This window comes from Rousettus aegyptiacus, unplaced genomic scaffold (genome assembly GCF_014176215.1).
Source record: "Rousettus aegyptiacus isolate mRouAeg1 unplaced genomic scaffold, mRouAeg1.p scaffold_m13_p_15, whole genome shotgun sequence".
In the NCBI taxonomy this organism is placed as follows: Eukaryota; Metazoa; Chordata; class Mammalia; order Chiroptera; family Pteropodidae; genus Rousettus; species Rousettus aegyptiacus.
The window spans coordinates 46,065,071-46,083,018 of NW_023416290.1; the positions used below are offsets into that span (position 1 = coordinate 46,065,071).

The 17,948-nt window shown below is 38.9% G+C and overlaps 1 protein-coding gene across 1 annotated transcript in view; it reads left to right on the forward strand.

The window, feature by feature from the left end:
- The first annotated feature begins 2,312 nt into the window (after positions 1 to 2,312).
- The window catches only part of SLC30A8 (solute carrier family 30 member 8), a 121,316-nt gene continuing 105,680 nt past the window's right edge, over positions 2,313 to 17,948 (forward strand). Inside the window, exon 1 of the mRNA XM_016138179.2 lies at positions 2,313 to 2,457. The gene's annotated coding sequence lies outside the window, so the exon portion shown is untranslated. The remainder of the gene's footprint in view (positions 2,458 to 17,948) is intronic.

Genomic DNA, 17,948 nt, shown 5'->3' on the forward strand with positions numbered 1-17,948 from the left:
GTGGGAAAAAGCAAGGCAGGGACTGGATCATGGGATAATTGACAAGATTATGTGCTTTCTTCAGGGTGGCTTGTTTCAAAGGTGTGTTAACCTAGATGCACAATGGACAGAGCTTGCTTAAGGCAAAGACAAACCTTTTATTAAAAAGTTATATGCCTGGGGTGTGACTACCCACCGTGACCTGCCCACTTAGGAATTTATGATCAGATCACCCTGGGAGGTTACTTCCCATAGACCCCCTTTTCCCTATCCATACTATCTTCCCAACACATCTTTATACTATTTGAGCTCCATGTCTAACATTCTAATATGAGAAAAAGTTAGTACTAGAATTGTGATTATTAAATAAGTATTTTAGTATAAAATTTGGAGGTGGGGCTTGGACCAACTTCATCTAAACCCAATGATACTAATAAGAACCCTCTTGTACTTAGAGAACTAAAGTTGTACCCAGAAGTACATTTTGTACTTCAAACTCTTAAGTGCTATTGTTGTTGAGAAGGCACTGTGGATAACTTTAGCAGTACATAGTCCCAAAGGAAATACTATTTTATTTGGGAATGAAGCTGTAGCCTCATATTAAGACCTACCAGGGGGAGTCCTTACATTAGAGATGTTCAGGTGACTTCCCTCTGTACCTGCCTCCAAAGTCTTATTCAGAGAAGCCTAATTCTGAGTACGGGCTGTAAAAACTCTGGGTAAGATGGATGTATCAAATGGCCAATGATCTACAGTCCAGAGTGGACCATCTCTGGCACCTAAGGCTTCAATGAGTTTACAGATGTTTCTAGCCTTTCTACTTCGTGGGGATTATTTGCTTATTTGTTGGGAAGGAGCCATTTATCCCAGGGTCCCCTTCAGCTTTACACCATGGTTTGTGTAGTCCCAGATTGCTTTTGGTCCCTGTGCCTAGTACAATGATACTCATGAAGCCAAGTATTTGTTCGTGCCTTTGTTCCTTTTTTTCCCTTCACTTTTCTACCTTGATGTCACGATCTTCTCTCCCTGTGGTTCATAGAGGATGGTGTTCATAGGGGATGGTGCTAGTAAATTAGGCCCACAACTGGACCCCACATCTGATAAATTGTATGTGATATTGGACAATTAACTACTTCTCTAAAACTCAGTTTCTTCACCAATAAAGGTAGACTAATATAGAGTTAGCTGAAGACCAAATGAGATCATGTCCGTAAAGTATCTTGAACCGACAATTGCTCTACCAATGCTGATTTCCCATCCTATCCCCTTATGCAACAACTTAGTCATCAAAATCCCATTTAGAAAGTTGCTGATAATGTCTAACCTGTAATGTACACCTGAAACTAATATAATACTGCATGTCAACTCTAATTGAAAAATGAAAATTAAAAAAAAAAAAGTTGCTGATAAACTCGATCATACTTATACTGACTTGCAATTGAATAAAAAGGCTTGAAGGGTTGCTATTGTCTTGACCACCTTTGACTAACATTAGTGAACAAATATCGAACGGAATTACAAATATTCTCAAGAAGAGGAGATATTTGGGAAAGCATGGGTTCCTTTCTGGGATTCCAGACATCATAGTGTGGGGATCAGTCTTTCCTCCTGAAAAAAATATTGAGAGAGAAGGTGAAAAAAGAATGTTTTCTGAAAATTCTAGAAAGACAAGATCAAGTTGAAGTCTCTTTCAAGGACTGGCTGGACAGAGTGCTCCTTGTTTCTTATCTTTCTTATGTGGTTTCTGTCACAACTCAGATTAAGGTTAGGGACTGGTGGTGTTTTGTGTCTTTATCATACCCCGAGGTTCAGTGGATAGTAACAAATTCCCCATGGTCTAAGTGTTCCAGATTCCATGGTCACTGCCCAAGCAATAATTTGTATCTAAACAGTTTCTGATGCATAGGCAAGCTAGATGTTGTAAAACTCCACAAAGGAGAAGCTGCTAAATTCAGGCTGTTCATCAAACACTTTAATTTGCCAGGAAGACAGGAAAGAGTAAACCAATATGATAAAGGCCTTCTGCTCAGCTTTTAATAGAGAACATAAAATATTCACCTTGAAAAATTATTGACTCGGTCCACAAGTCACATAAAATTATGCTACCTTTCTGAGCACGTCGTGGGAATACTTCATTTCCCTTTTGTTTGGAAGTTGTTCATTTTCAAAACTTCATGATTCATTTCACAATATTCATTTGGAGTTAAGGAGGCAAAGTCAACAGACTAGATTTAAAAAGGTAGTTTATAATAAAGGTCAACAGCACCAGCTTTGAACTTGTTTTGTGTTGGTTCCCTGGAAACAGAATCTGAGATGCAGTTTTGTGCATAGGAGTTTGACCAGGGATATGCGGGGGAGCACGTAAGAAGTGGGGGAGTAAAACTGGGCAGAGGACGAAGTCCGTCTCTGCTACAGCTGCAACAGCGGCCTCAGAAGATCTCCTCGGAAGTTCTCTGATGTCTCCCAAATTGAGGCAAGGTGGGTGGACTTGGTACTTTTTATCAAGGGGGCACAACCTTGGGCAAGGCACCTCCCTTTGTGAAGGAAAATTCTGGGAGAGAACAGTTATGAGCCCAGAGTGTCGAGTACAGGAGTCGTACTGGTATGAGTTAGAACCTGGATGCTCCATGATCCAGTAGTTATGGGAATCTGGGCAAGTCATTTAAGTCTCTAAGACTATCTCACAGAATTGTGAAGGTTTAGTGAAGTTTACTGCTTAGTAAAGTGTTTGGCATATAGGTGATGTGCAGTAAATGTTCTATTATTATAACATGATCCTTTAAGACAATTATTCATTGATCCCTTTGTCCTGATCTCTATACTCATACCTCTAATGGCTGACTTCTTATACCTGGGTGCGCCACAGTATTTTAGACTCCATTCTCCAATACTAAGCTCTTCCTTTACTCCATCCTCAGGCTTCAGTCTGAGAGAATGAGGCTAATGCATAAGGAGAAAGAGCTATGAGAGCAGGAGTGAGAGAAAGAGAGAACAAGAAAATGAGGGAGAGGGAGAATGTCTGATGGTGTGGGGACCCTGAAGCCAGTCCTCCCCTGTACTTCCCAGGAACGCGAACCAATTCTCTTTTTGATCAAACTAGTCTTAATTGGGTTTCTGTCACTCGTGATTAAGAGTCTTGACCAATGTTTCAGGTTTTATTCTCCTTGACTGAATGAAACTAATCTTTGGAGTCTGTCCTCTAATTGGGAAGTTCCTTGAGCCAGGGAGCTCAGTGTTTGTGAGATCCTCGAGGTAAATATCCAAAGGAGTAGAGATAGTTCCAGCCTGTGACAGAGAAAAGCTTGGAGAGTTGGCAGTGGAAGTCACACCTGGCCAGCCTCAGGACTACATACTCACTGATTCAGAGTCTGGGGTGGATCTGTGTAGTTTCAGAATGGGTTGAGCATAATTTGCACTATTCTTAGGCATTGCCAAAAAAATGGTACCTGATTTTATAGGAGGGAAAAAGAAAGAAGCAAGGGATGTTGTTGTTAGACTTCTTTGTAAAAAATACTCAACCCTAGAGGGTGTTTTAAAAAAATTTATAGTATTTTTTCTATTAATGATTATTTGATATTGGTTGATAACTATTTTAAAGCTTCTAGTTGAGGTACATTTATGAAACTGTTAAGATTGAATTGTTTCAAAAGACTGTATAATGTATATTTCATTAAACCAGAAAGCTTCCTTGTTTCACACTCTGGTTCCATAGTGGCTACGTATGGAGTAAAGGGTTCTGTTTTTTTGTAAAATACACAGAAATTGTTCAGCTTACTTTGAAAAAAAATCCCAGAATAATTCCCAGGATGCTTTCTCTTCTGAACTTTTGTACTAGTTGCCTGTACACATGTCACTCATTTTATATTCAGCATTTACTGTCTAGCATTTATTTTAAAAATTTGAAGTGTATATACAAAACAAAAATGTATATAAAATTATAGACAAATATAGAGTTGTTTTCCTATAAGTATTTTTAACTTGTACAGACTGTTTTGTTTTATATTTTCTCTTAATATTATTTATTTTAATGACAAACAATTGCAATTCTTCAGTAATCTTCCCAATTTCATTTTTTAATTCTAAAATTAATTTTTCCCATTATCATCTTATATGTATGGATATATGTAAAATTTTATACAATATATATATACAATATATAAGCTTATGTACATGTAAACACACATACAGAATTCTCAAATAAATCATTGATTTTCTTGGCAGAAATCATGTGTTTCATATAACTTTTGATTCTCCAGTGTCAAAAGTAGTACTTTGCACTTTGTAGGAACTCAACCAATAGTGTTTCAATTATAATTGTCATAATGACAATGCATTATTTTGAAGATCTAAGAAAAATATCTAATAATTCGACACTTGTCTGACTCCTTATTCTATGGAGCTATTTATGATAAAAGAGGAAGCAGACCTTGGGACTTCCTCTGGCTATCTCTTTAACTATCAATGTTTCTTGTAACTTCTTGGAGATTTCATTACCTTTGAGAATTCAACTGTGTAAAGAATATTAGCAAAACAGATTTGTATTCTTTTAGTCTAAGAATAGAAATGTCCCAAAACTTGGTATATAGAAGTAGGGAGCAGAAGAATACATAATGAGGTCTGAGAAAAAACAAAACAAAACAAAACAGAAGAATGCTTCTTTGCCATTGTAGTATCTATTTCTGTTAAAGTTTTTTCTTTCTATGAGTCATGTACGTCTGTCCCTGTTTTCCCTGTGATTCCTTCTCACCTCTACACTTCAGATCATTTGAGAAAAGTGTGGCGTACAGTTCACCCCCCATACCCACAGGTTCTGCATCTGCAGATTCAACTAACCATGGATTGAAAATATTCAGAAAAAGCCACGTTGTTGCTGACGTGTGCTATACAGTTGCATCAGTACCAAACATTAGGGACTTTTTTTTCTTGTCATTATTCCCTAAACAATACAGTAAAACAATTATTTAGCATTTCATTGTATTAGGTATAATAAGTAATCTAGAGATGATTTAAAGTAGACAGGAGGGTGTGTGTAGGTTATACGCAAATGCTACACCATTTTATCTAAGAGACTGCAGCATTTATGGATTTCGGGGTCTGCAGGGGCTCTGGAATCAGGCTCCTGCAGATATCGGAGGATGATGGTACTTAGCAACAAAAGACGCGGAGCACAAGACTGAGAAGCAGAGGTGTTAGGCAGGAAATGTTATCATGTCATTTAGGTATTCCTTTTTGAATAGTCCCTAGTCTCACTCTAGGGTAGCCAGAAGAAGAAAATATGTAAGTAAAGAAGAAGAAGAATAAAATAATAATATCTATCTATTTTTTTTCCACTAAATATATATCTTTTGCCCACTATGTGGTGGGCATATTATATAGCAATTTGCAACTTAAAAATTACAACTATAAATATACCTAGAGCCAGACTGTGGGGTAAGGCTGGAAATCCTCCTTAGGGGAAGAGATTAAAGGTAGCAAAGAATTGTCTTAGGAGGGACAGTGGTGAGGAGATGAGTAGTGTTTTCTTTCAAGTAGACATTAATCCTTTTTTACTTTTCTTTCCTAATCTATTTTCATTTTTTTTCTTGAAAGATTTTAGTTTTATCTAGACATGTTAAGGGGATAAATTCTCACTAGAGGTTATGTGAGAATTAGCTCATCATTATTGGCCATTTTTCAATGACAGCAGATTGAAGTATAAGTTATTAGCAATCAAATTAATGAAACCCTTGGGTCTTAATTGGTGCAGAATCTTTAACTTAGAGTATTTGGGGGGAAAGGGTGGTAATGACTATCAGTGTTTTCATTTGGCTCCTGATGAACTCTGGCACTGCTACTGTACACGGGTTGTAAGAGTTGGGCATGCAAGGGCCAATACTGATTTTGAAGAGGTAGTCAGACCCCTAGAACAAATCGATATGCACACTGATAACTCAGTAGGGTGCTTTTTAAAAGTGAATGTGTACTATCATATTACTCGTTTGTTCCTGGCCAGTCCTTCTTAGCTCCCAGAGTGTAGGTGAGAGTAATGAAGGCATGACAATGACAAAGTCTTTAAATAGAATTGGCCTATCGCCTTTGCAAACATCCTCACTGGGCTGGCAAAGGGAGCACAATGGCTGCTGAGCTCGACGGCTGGGAGTCCCCACATCGTGCTCCTACTCCCTCACCTGCCGTGATTTAGCTATTTAAACACGATCGTCACCTACATACTGAGCCGATAAAATATGGGTACGGAGTAGCGTTTTAGGTTCCTATTTGACTTTAATCGAAACAAGTGTCAAATTGTGAATGGAATGCAAAATAAATGCTTAGTATTACAATCATAAAATTACTTAGGTGGAGCCAGATTTGGGATAAAGCTAGAGATTAAAGGAGGCAGAAATTAGTGGGGGGAGCTGTGAGGAGCAAAAACAGGAGAACTAAGGATCTATCAACCATAAGACTTCTTTAAAACCGCCCTCTGACTGACTTTCTTTATAAGTCGTAGACTGGGTAGGGATTCAGGACCACATTATCGTCAAACGGAAGGCCAATCCCCTTACAACAAAGCTGAATGATCAGACTGTGGGTGGGGTGGGCGGGGCTGTGCAGGAGGAGGACAATCAGGTTACCTTAACTGAGCAGGAGGAGAAAGGGGCAGGGAGCAAGGGAGCTCGCAATGAACATCTAAGCTGAGGTTCTCGAACATAAATCTCTCAAGTCTCTCGTCTCTCCTGAGGAAATGTGCTTCGACAGCTGCTAGTTTAATTTCCACTTTGGGTTGCTTGTTTTGTCACCGAAAACAAATATACTCATCATTTTAATAGGAAATATCTGTAGTTAACACAAATTTCACATACATTTACACAGGAAGTTTATAACCCAATGAAAAAACTGCTCTGATGAGATACAAGGCAAGAGATTAAAATGTACAAATATACCTAAGGCTGAACAGAAAATATTTGCCTCATTTTCTCGCTGTCATGAGGCCGGATGCTTACGATGGTATTTTACAGTTATTCCTCTTCTCCATTTATTCTGAACTTCAACAGTTCGTTATTACAATAATACTCCCATCTGCTTTTTAAATAGATTTTGAAAAGATCTATGTTTCTAATCCATGCTATGTACTAATATTTCTCTCGTACGTTCACGGTAGGATAAAGCTGATAAACTCAGGAAAACCAGTGAGGTTTAATGTACATTCAGGTAGTTAAGTGAATCAGAGTGCCTGGTTTCTACCCTGGCTCTGACACATACAAGCCGCATAAGTCACTTCACTTTCTGTGCTCCGGTTACTTCATCTGTAAAAAGGTAATAACGGTGTTTCTCTTCTAGGGCTGTTTTTAGGGACTGAATTTGTTAATATGTGAAAAGCACTTATAACTGCGCCTGGCACAAAGTAAATACAACAGAGTACTAATACTGTTGTTGTTATTAAAAATAACAATAACAAAAAACAGAAAACCCAGCTGGAGGAACCAGTGGCTTGGGTTAGATTTGCCTGCATTCTAATATCAAACTGCTTGCAAGCTCTTTGCTTCAGTTTCTGACGCTGCTAAATACTAGGATGCAAGGTTTCCTCATCCCTCCTCTTGATTTTATTTCATTCTCCACAAGACAGCATCTCATTTCTGTATTTGCCATGTTTCTAGTTATTTCATTCAATCAAAATATTTACTAACCACTTATTCTGTGCCTGGCATGGTTTTAGAGCCGATGGAAGCAAGGCCAAAGGCAATACCAGGTGGCCGACCTGACCTGGAAGCGCGGTGAAGGTTGAAAACAGAGTCTTGTTTTGTGGAATTGGCATTCTATTTCAGGGAGGTAGAGAACGAATATGGAAACAATATGAAAATTCCAGAAAGATCTGAAGAAAATGAAGCAACATGACACTAACTGAGTGATAAAGACAACTCTAAATCTGATTGGCTTCCAAGGCCAGGGAAGATTTGGCTAAGTAGATTCTTGGTTGGGGGGGGGGGGCGGATGCAGACGAGATGAGGGTTTTTTTTTTTCTTTTTTTAAATGAGTTCATTTTGGACTATGGCTTTCTGCTCAACAGAGAAGTTATCTAGATCAGCACTGTCCAATAGAAAAAAAAAATGTGAGTCGCTTATATGATTTTAAGGTTTCTTGCAGCTGTATTTTAAAAAGCAAAAAAAAAAAAAAATAGGTGAACTTTTAATATATTTTAGAATAATATATCTAAAACATTTTTAATACATAATCGTATACAAATATTGAAATATTTTGCATTTTTGTACTCTTTAAAATTCTGTGTGTGTCGACACAGCACATCTCAAGATTCACCACTTACGCCGTGCTCAGCAGCCGCAGGTGGCTAGAGGCCACCACACTGGACAGCACAGGCCGCAACCACAGGCTGATAAAATGGGACCCTCGGGCCAAATCTGGGAAGCCACTATGGTTAATAGGTTTGATCAAAAGAAAGGGAGAGGAGTTGTAAGCCAGCGAGTTTGAGAAATGCTGGGATAGATAAAGTTAGTATTTGTCTGAATGCAGAATGTAGAATTTGTACGCTTTGTGAGTTTTCTGGAGGAGATCAGAGTAGTCAGCTTTTCCAGATTTAGTTTAAAAGTTACAAACATAGATTTCTCGATGAATTTCTTAAAAGACGAATGTTCTCTGGGATACCTGCTCAGAAGATTATACGCCTCGCACACTTAAGCACGTATGTAATAAAATACATTTTAGGTGAGTGAATGACTCCATAGTGAGTTAGGGACAATGGTACCAGGATTCTCTCTCTAGGCGGCCAATGGCAACAAGCGCCTGAAGCCCAAATACCTGCTCCCAGTTCCGTTCACATCCCCTTGGCCCACACTTTTCTTTGATTCGAGGCTGACTGATCCCGTGTCTCTAGGGCCTTTTCACCAGAACCACGGCTCTTCCAGTCTGACCGGGCTCCCAGCAGCCTTAACGGCACTGGTGACAGCCTGACCTTCTGTACTCGGCAGTCAACTGCATTTCAGGGGAAACTGCTCACTCTGCTGAATACGTGCCTGCTGGATACTCCTCTTGGAAGAAGAAAATGGCAGTGAATGGCCTCAGGCTTAAGGCTACGGATAGCACCCGAGCTGTCTGTAGTCTCCAGGCTTTCAAAATGTCCCCAGGCATGAGCCGGGGACAACGTTTCCTTTCCTTCTCAGGGTTGCAGCGCACTCATTCATAGTATGGAGCTGCACTTTTGCAGTTACGTGGGCAAGGCAGAAGGGAGATGCAGAAGGGATGAAGAGAGAGAATGACATGTCTCCTTCACAGAGAGCAGTGTTCACTCGGTGAATCTTGTTGATTGCCATCTCTTGACTGACTTCTGTGTGCTTTGGTTATAATTAACTTCCATATATTTTGGGGGGATTAGTGATTTGTCAGTGTTTTTGGAACTTAGTACCAAGCATTAGATGTAATAATACTCTTTATCTTCCTTATGGGCACATTTTAGGGTGACGGATAAAGATAAGTTAAAACTACCTACACCCTTTCATCAAACTTCCATTTCTTCCATTTATTTATTTTTTTCCTTTTAAGAACGCATAGGGCAGGGTGTTTTTATTTCCTCTCCTCTTTTGCTCAGCAGAAACTGCAAAGGGAAATGCTTAATGGAAAGCAAGAAAGCCCTTAAGAAATTCTTGTGTGGAGCTTTTAGATCAATGCTCAAACTAACCCCGTGCTCCCAGAAACCGACCTCCTCTCGCTGCAGACGTTACGTTCTCGAAAGGCAGAAACGGGTCACTAACCCCCGTTCACTTTGCAGTGATCCACTAGGTCATTACCCTCCTTTCCCTGTGCAGTGGAGGGAAAACGCACGTAGATGAAGAATCCAGAGTTTTGGTTCCAGCCTCTCCTGAATATGCGATCTTAGACAAGTCACTTTATCCCTTTCTCTGTTCCCCATCTGCAGAATTGGGGGAGCCGGAAACAGTTAAAATACTATGCATGTGTATGGTGTACTCACTACCTGCCAGGCCCTATACTGTACTATATAGTTATTCTATCTTGCTTAATCTCTACAGAGTAAATGCAGTGAGCTATAGGTGTTCCCTTTTTGAAATGATGAACCTGGGATCTAGAAAGATACGTAACTTGTCTGAGGTCCCTCGGGTAGCAAAGTAGCAGATCTTTGCTTTGTGTCGAGGTGTGACTGACTCCACAGCCCAGGCACATAGCTACTAGACTACACTAACCTGCTGGTTGTCGTGAGGAAGAGAAAAGATGCCTAAGAGCATGCCGTAATTTGTAAATCCCATAAAAATGTGAGGCGTTATCACTGGGTAGCACTCATTGTGGTTACTGAGGGCTTGCTCCCGCAGGAGCTACTGAGAATGGACAGTACAGTGTGTTTCCTGATGGGGGCGTTGTCCAAAATAAAAAAGGTTTGTACTTGACCGTTAACAGAAGGAAGAAAGAATACACAGAGAGGAATGACACCTGATCTTGGCCTAAACACGCTGCTTGGTCTGCCCCATCTGCTACTCCAACACTACATCCTACCTCCTACCCTGCTGCTCACAAGGCTTGCTAGTGCCTGCTTTTCAGTTTCTTCCAAGCCAAGCTCTTTCCTGTCTCAGGGCCTTTACATTTGCTGTTCTCACTGCCTAGGAAATGATAACTAACGCTGTTTCCTTCCCCAAGTCTCAAACTTCTTGGAGACACCCAGACCACCCAATTATTTTGCTCACACACATTTTTTGTTTACTTGTGAATTGTTTGGTTCTGCTGAATATAAAGTCTTGTTCACTGTGCTAAATTGGCACAGTGCTAAGCTCGTACCAGGCACCCAATAAATTAGTATTGAGTGAAGAAATTAATGACAGTGCTTTAGAGGCGAACAGAGAAACCTGGGTGGTGTCCTGAGTCTGATGCTGACCTATACTCTTTAGTCTCAATCCAATTCCTACCAATCATTTCTGTCTGAAGGACGAAATTATAAAATCCTCATGTCTTCATTTCTAAATAGGTTTTCTTTTTCATACTAATGTTCACCTGCCACCCTGCTCCCTGCCATTGTCTTTGGAAAAGGTGTAAGTTACTGGGAAGAGTACGGTCTTTGGAGTTCCACAGAACTGGGGTTAAATTCTATCATTTACAGTGTGACCTAGGATATGTCACTCAAGCTCTTTGAGCCCAAATTTCTTTCTGTATAAACTGCTTTGAAGAATTATCCATGCTTAAACGTGATGTTTGTAAAGATTTATAACAACGTCTGGCAAATCATTTTTTCTTCTTTTTCCCCAAGGTAGTTAACTTTCTTGGAAATAAATTTTGGTCTTGAAGGATACTGTCTGTTAGCTGTTGATTTGTTGTGTTAGAGGAACTGAAGGCGGAAGAGAGGAAGAAAAATAATTTTAGATGATATTGTGATTTCCTGGCGAGTAAGGATTTTTTGCCTGATCTAGTATCAAAAATACTGATATTTGCTAGGCTATTAATAGGCACAAAAAATAAAATGAGAAAAATAGTAATACAAAAAAATCCCCTGGAATTTTCAAATCTTTTATGTATGGCATCACTTAAACCACTGCCTTGAAAATAAATACAACAAAAGGTACATAAAATAGTAAAAAAAATAATAAAATAAAAAAACCCAAAACAAAAAAGCCTAAGAGGTACAGACACAGCACTACTGCCCCCATCTCTGAAGACAGTCTCTGGTCAAAGGGCTGCTGGATAGTGCTGGATACCTTGGAATTAGGTATCATGGGTATATGCACATGTCCAAACTCATCAAAATGTATGCATTAAATATGTGCATTTTTTGGTATATCAATTATACTTCAATAAAGCTTAAAAAAAAAAGGAAAAACGAGCTGGTTTTAATGATTTCTTGGGACTTTCTGACATGTATGGATCTCTGCATCTTCTTCACACATTCGGTTTCTTATTTTTGTGACCATTACTAAATTAGGAAGACTATTATAAGGAGGGATGCTCTTTTTGTTGAAGTGGAAAAAATAATTTATCCAAAATTGAACCTATGAAAACCTACAAGGTCTGAGCCTCTAAATCCTTTTCTTTTTGTTTAAATTAGCAGGTGAAAGGATTACATATGATATGCATATAATATATATGTCTATTATGGTCATAGACATATATAAAAATGTATATATGTCTATATAAATAATAAATTACAAATATAATTAATCAGTAAAGTTTATCAAATTATTGATAACTTTGTCTAAGGTAATAGTAAAATATATTGTTAAAAATAAATTGTGAGAGTCTTATCTCATCAGAAAGATAATTAGGACTAATTTTCACCTGCCCTGGTGAGTGAATAATATCAGTATAGTTTTATTTTATCCCGTATAACCTTCTGGGAAAGAGATCAGTGTCGATGGGGGAGAAATGAATTTATTTAAAGAGATACTCCACAGCAAAGCCAAGTAAGGGCAAACTGCTATTTCCAACATTTTCTAAATGGGGTTGGTGTCCTTTGCCCGTTGTGCGGAGCTCCTTCATTTTTCTAAGGTAAGCTGTACTGGCTCTGCCAGGAGTACTCACTGTTTTCCCCATTTTAGTCACATATAGTACTGTTCCAATGATTTAATTACCTTAATGGTAAGATAAGATGTGCACCTTTATAAGACAGATAAGAACTATTAGGTAAGATAAGATGTGGATCTTTCTATTGGTTAAAGGGTGGACATATTACACTCGACACTTGGGCCCTTGCAACTGTCATAAGAAATTCAACACTGTTCTGGTAATCTATTCACCTTCCAGTTGTGAGATTTTAGTGCTTTTAGAGCACAGACTATTTTTCATTTTTTAAAAAGAGAATTATACTATAATCAGAAATTTAGTTTCCGAGATAAATCTTCAAGGTTAGGACATCAGAGCAAATCTTTACATCTTCTCGCCCCCCCCCCCCCAAAAAGACAACCGCAGAAACTCTTCTGTTTAAATAATTTTGACTTGCTTTGAAAACTAAAGCAAAAGCTTTAAATTTATCAATCCATAATCATAACGCCCCCATATCACCCAGGTGCTTTGCTAGGGGATCAATAGTTCTCCATTTCCTTTGCTCAGTGTGATGACTAATGAAGTTCAGTGTCTCTCGCATAAAGACAAACAGCTGATGCAATGGAAAGATTATAAACATGTAAATTATTGAAATTGAACGGAAACCCAATGTCAGGACACAGTTTTTATTCTATACAAAGTTTTGTTGGTTTGGACTCATCTAACACTGTGAACAGATTCAAAAGGAGCCAGTCCAATGTCAGACTATTTGACATTGAAGAAAAAAAATCACTGAGCAGTCACTTGGAAACCAATTATTAAATCAGAAGAAGGGGATGATTTTCCAAATACAATGGCAAGATTTAAAGTATAGAAGGTCCCAAAGGTTGTGACGTTTGTATGATTTTTAAACTGAAAAATTTATGCCTCATTTTTAAGTTTGATGAAAATGCTGCATTTAATAAGAGTAGATCTGAGACATTTTCAGAGCACAGGAAATTCCCTGCAGATTACAGTGCTAAGAATAGCCTCGAAACAGCAGTAGAGCAAAAGAAGGAGTGATCCTGAGCGACTCATTGGTTTTTCAGAGGAAAGGTATATACATCGATAAATTGCTAATGGCTACGTAGGTTATCAGGTTTTTGGCAAATAAGCCATAAATTTGCCTTTACGATGAACATTTCTTGCTTTTGTGAAAACATACCTTTCAAACAAAAAACAAACAGCAAAGGAAAGCACTTTCATTAGGAAAAGATATTCTGCATGTAAATATATATAATTTGTTTCCTGCTCTCCTAAACTTATTGTTAATTATTATCAGGCATGTGTCCTGGTATGGTTCTCATGATCTATTTATGTCACCTCCCATATTTCTCTTTATGCAAATTTAATAATATTTCCAGTGTCCTTACCAATTCTTTTTTGAGTAAAGCCAAGGCATACTCAGTGTTTGAACTTGACCTCTTTGGCCCCTCCTCCTCTTTGTCATACTGGAAGGAGTAAACTTCTGCCTGGACACAGTTGTTAAATGTGACAGATTTGAAGAAAAGTCTTTAAGCTGTGTCAGAATAATCTCCATTTTTCTAAATTTAAATTCATCTGAGGATAGTGCTCTGTCGAGGTAGGTTTAGCTTTTGCTGATTATTTAAATAGTCTGGAATGTAAAACTTTGAAAAGTTGCAAGGACTTGAACAGCAAACACTCATGCAATATACTTGGAATTTTGTTAACCAACAGGAGACTGCTGCTATTAATGCCTTAAGCTCTTTCCTTGAGTCACTCTTGACCTTTTTTCAGGGACATGCCCAAGAGGAATAAGCGATATCATCAGAGCAGTGTGCTTTCTCTGCGAAGAGCACTTCCTAGAAAAGTCTCAAGAGAAACAAAGAACCAGAGAATATAGACTTTTATTTTTCTTAAGGCTACTAACAAAAAGTCCAGTTCTCAGGGTTTTAGTGATAAAGATTTCAAGCTTTAGCTGACTCCTTCATTCAAATGTTTCATAGGAGAAATTTTAAGTAGTCTTTCCCAGGAATCAAATCAACTTGATTCCCTAAAGCTCATTAAAAATAACATTAGGCCACATTAATAATTGCTTACTATGTACATAGTACTATATTAAGAAACGCATGCACATTTTGGGCATTTAAGTCTCTCAGCACTTTACAAGGCAGATATTTTCCATGAGGCCCATTTTACAGGTAAGAAAACTGATGCTTAGAGAGAAAAAGCAGCCAGTCACTCAAGGCTGTTTTTTTCCTAAAACCTATATGCTTATATACTCTACAGTAGAGCTTTCTAGGGTTTTTGACAAATGCATTTAGAAAATTCAGAGAAATGCCAATCTGCTGTCTTGAAATCTAAACGATGCCTCTAGAAGTGAGTGACACGTTTCTGCATGTGTAGTGTAGGCTCCTGATACCCGGGGGACTTCGATTGTCAGCAGTGGGCTGCTCTCTAAGGGGACTGAAGCATGCTGGCATGGCCACTTCTTTTACCTTCTGGTTTCACCCCCGCCCCCCATACCCACCTCACACGCTGTTATTTCTAAAGATATCTGGCTATTTAAAGATTCCCTAAATATGTTCTGCAGTTGAACCCCCTGAGCCTTTGATCATAGCCCCCGAGGCCTCGGCCCCTGTCTGAGGACCACACTCCTACTCATGCTGTGTGATGGAGACGAGAATCTCTTTTCCTGTCGAGCCTTTCTCAGCTTCTTAGGCATGAAAAACCCCTCCGTCTACTGCACCCCATAACACTCTGTCCACACCCTGTTCTCAGCACTTGTCACATTCTAACATGATTATTTGCTTACCATCTGTTTTCCTAGCTAGATCACGAGTTCTCTGATAACACAGATCATGTTTTTTAACCGGTGCATAAAGCTGGGTACAAAACAGGCAGTTAATATGTTTTTGCCAAGTGAGTAAAAGGTTTGATATAAAGAAATACTTTATGAAGACTGTGAAATTATAGTTGTTTTGCTTTTCAACTTCTAAAAGCCAGCTGGCTCACTTGACCTTACACAATTTCTCACATTTACAAAACACCTAACATATTTTGAGCATCTGTCTGTCACAGAGTAGCTCTGCCAGAGTTTTTAAAGGCCTAAAGTTCTTTAGAAAGCCTTACCCATCTCCTGGGATGTCTGGCTGTTTTGTAAATGTAGAACATTCTTTAGGTAGGCTTCCTGCTTATAAATGTCAGAGAAATTGCTGCAGCCCTGGGAGGTATTGGCAGGAGAGGCCACATGAAGGAGAGAGACTAGCTCTCAGGAGATGTATTAAAATTAAAGATAAGTTGGTTCAGCTGCTGTGGAAAACAAGTGATTGCTTAAAAAGTTACGCATAGCATTGCCATGTGACCCAGCAATTCTACTTCTAGGTCTCTATCTAAAAGAATTGAAAATGGGTACTCAAATGCGCACACACTGCATGTTCATAACAGCACTATTCACAACAGCTAAAACATGGAAACAGCTCAAATGTCCATCATTGGATGAATGCGTAAACATGTTGTGGTATATCCATGCAATGGAATATTATTCAACAATAAAAAGGAATTAAGTGCTAGTACATGTTAACATCTGGGTGAACCTCAAAACACCAAGTGAAAGAAGCCAGACACAAAAGGTCACGATACTATTTGATTCTATTTTTATGAAGTATCTGGAAGAGATAAATCCATAGAGACAGAACCAGACTGATGGTGGTGTGGCCAGGGGCAGGGAGAGCGGGAAACGGGGAGCGGCTGCTTACAGGGCATGGGGTTTCCTTTTGGGGTGATGAAACGTTTGGCACTAGATAGAGGTGATGACTGGTGATGACTGTACAACATTGTAAATGCACTGAATGCCACTGAACTGTGTACTTCAAAATGGCTAATTTTGTATTATATGAATGTCACCTCAATTAAAATAAGTAAGGTAGAAGGGTGAAAGAAAATGAAAGTAGAAAAGGAGGTCAGACTGGTAGGATATGACAAGGGCTTGACCAGCTCACAGTGGTTTTGAAGATGTAGGAAGGTCAGAAGCAAGAAATGAGCGCAGCTTCTAGAAGCTGGAAAAGGCAAGAGTGAAATCTCCCTTCGAGCTGCCAGGAAGGAACGCAGCTCTGCAATCACCTTGATTTTAGCCTCTTGATACTCATGTTGCGCTTCTAATCTATAAATTTTAAGATAATACATTTGTATCTTTCTAAGCCAAAAGAGGTAACAAAATATCATGCACTGGGCTCCCTGCTGCAAAGAACTTCAGAGATCTTCCAGTGCAATCCTGATGAAAACAGGGTGAGGAGATCACATGGCTTTCCAAGGTCATGGCTAGTTAGCTGCCTTCTACACCTCGGAAACAGTGTATCTTTCTGAAAATGAACAGGTGGGAAGAGAACAACCAACGAATGAGGTTATTGTTCTAATTTTATGAGAAGGAACAGATTAAGCAGGATGAAATGACTTGACGATATCTCATATCTCACATAGGTTTATTTTTTTAAAGTATTTAAAAGATATCAAAGTAATGCATGTACATGAGCGATAATAAAAAATTACATCATAGAGGATTGAAGGGCTTATGATGAAAACCATCTGTTTCTATTACTCCTCAGACTCAGTTCTGATCCGCTGCACCTACCTCTTCTGTTTCTGGTATAAGTTAAATACTACTATATAATATGATTATGTATTGATATTTAACAAATATAGAGTACATATTAAGTGCTTTACAAAAAATTAACTCATTGACTCTTCACAACTACCTTATGATCAGGTACTAGTATTTGCCCTACTCTACATGTTAATTTTTTGTTACCAAATGAGTAAAAGTTTTGATATAAAGAAATACTTTATGAAGACTGTGAAACAGGAAATTGAGGCATGGAGTGGTTAAGACTTGCCCAACATGAAACACCTGGAAAGTGCTGGCGCTGGCATTTGGGACAGTCTGGCTTCAGACTCTGCGCTGCTGACTAATACGCTACACAGCTTACAAATGACAGCATCTTTTAAGGGAGGAACTGGGGTTCCACGTGGCTAAGGAGCACTCCCAAGTTCTAGGTCAACCTGGGACTTGAGTCTAGCTGGGCTCCAAGGCCATGCTGCTTTCTGCCTTGGAAGGTGGCTGTCCATTAAAGGAATAGAACCCCATGGCTGCCTTAACCCTGCCTGGGATGAGAGAGGAGAGCTGGTTCAGAGGAGTGGCTTTCTAGCACATCATTTTTTTCCTATTTTTTTTTTAATGTCAAGTAAACAAATTTTGTAGGTACATATTTTTTTGATAAGCTATTTTCTTGGAGTTTTAAATAAATGAAAATCCCTTTTATTCTCACTCAAAAAAATAGGTTTGGGGCAGAAATCTAACTGCCCTTTAACTAGTGTACTGCGGTTTTCCCGGAAGCCTGGTGCACATGGCAGTTTTCAGTCTTCTCTGTAGCTCAAACTGGAAGACCTCGGCCCTGAAGCTGCATCTTTTCCTATCTCACTGTAGTGACTTTGCCTCTTTCTGAAAA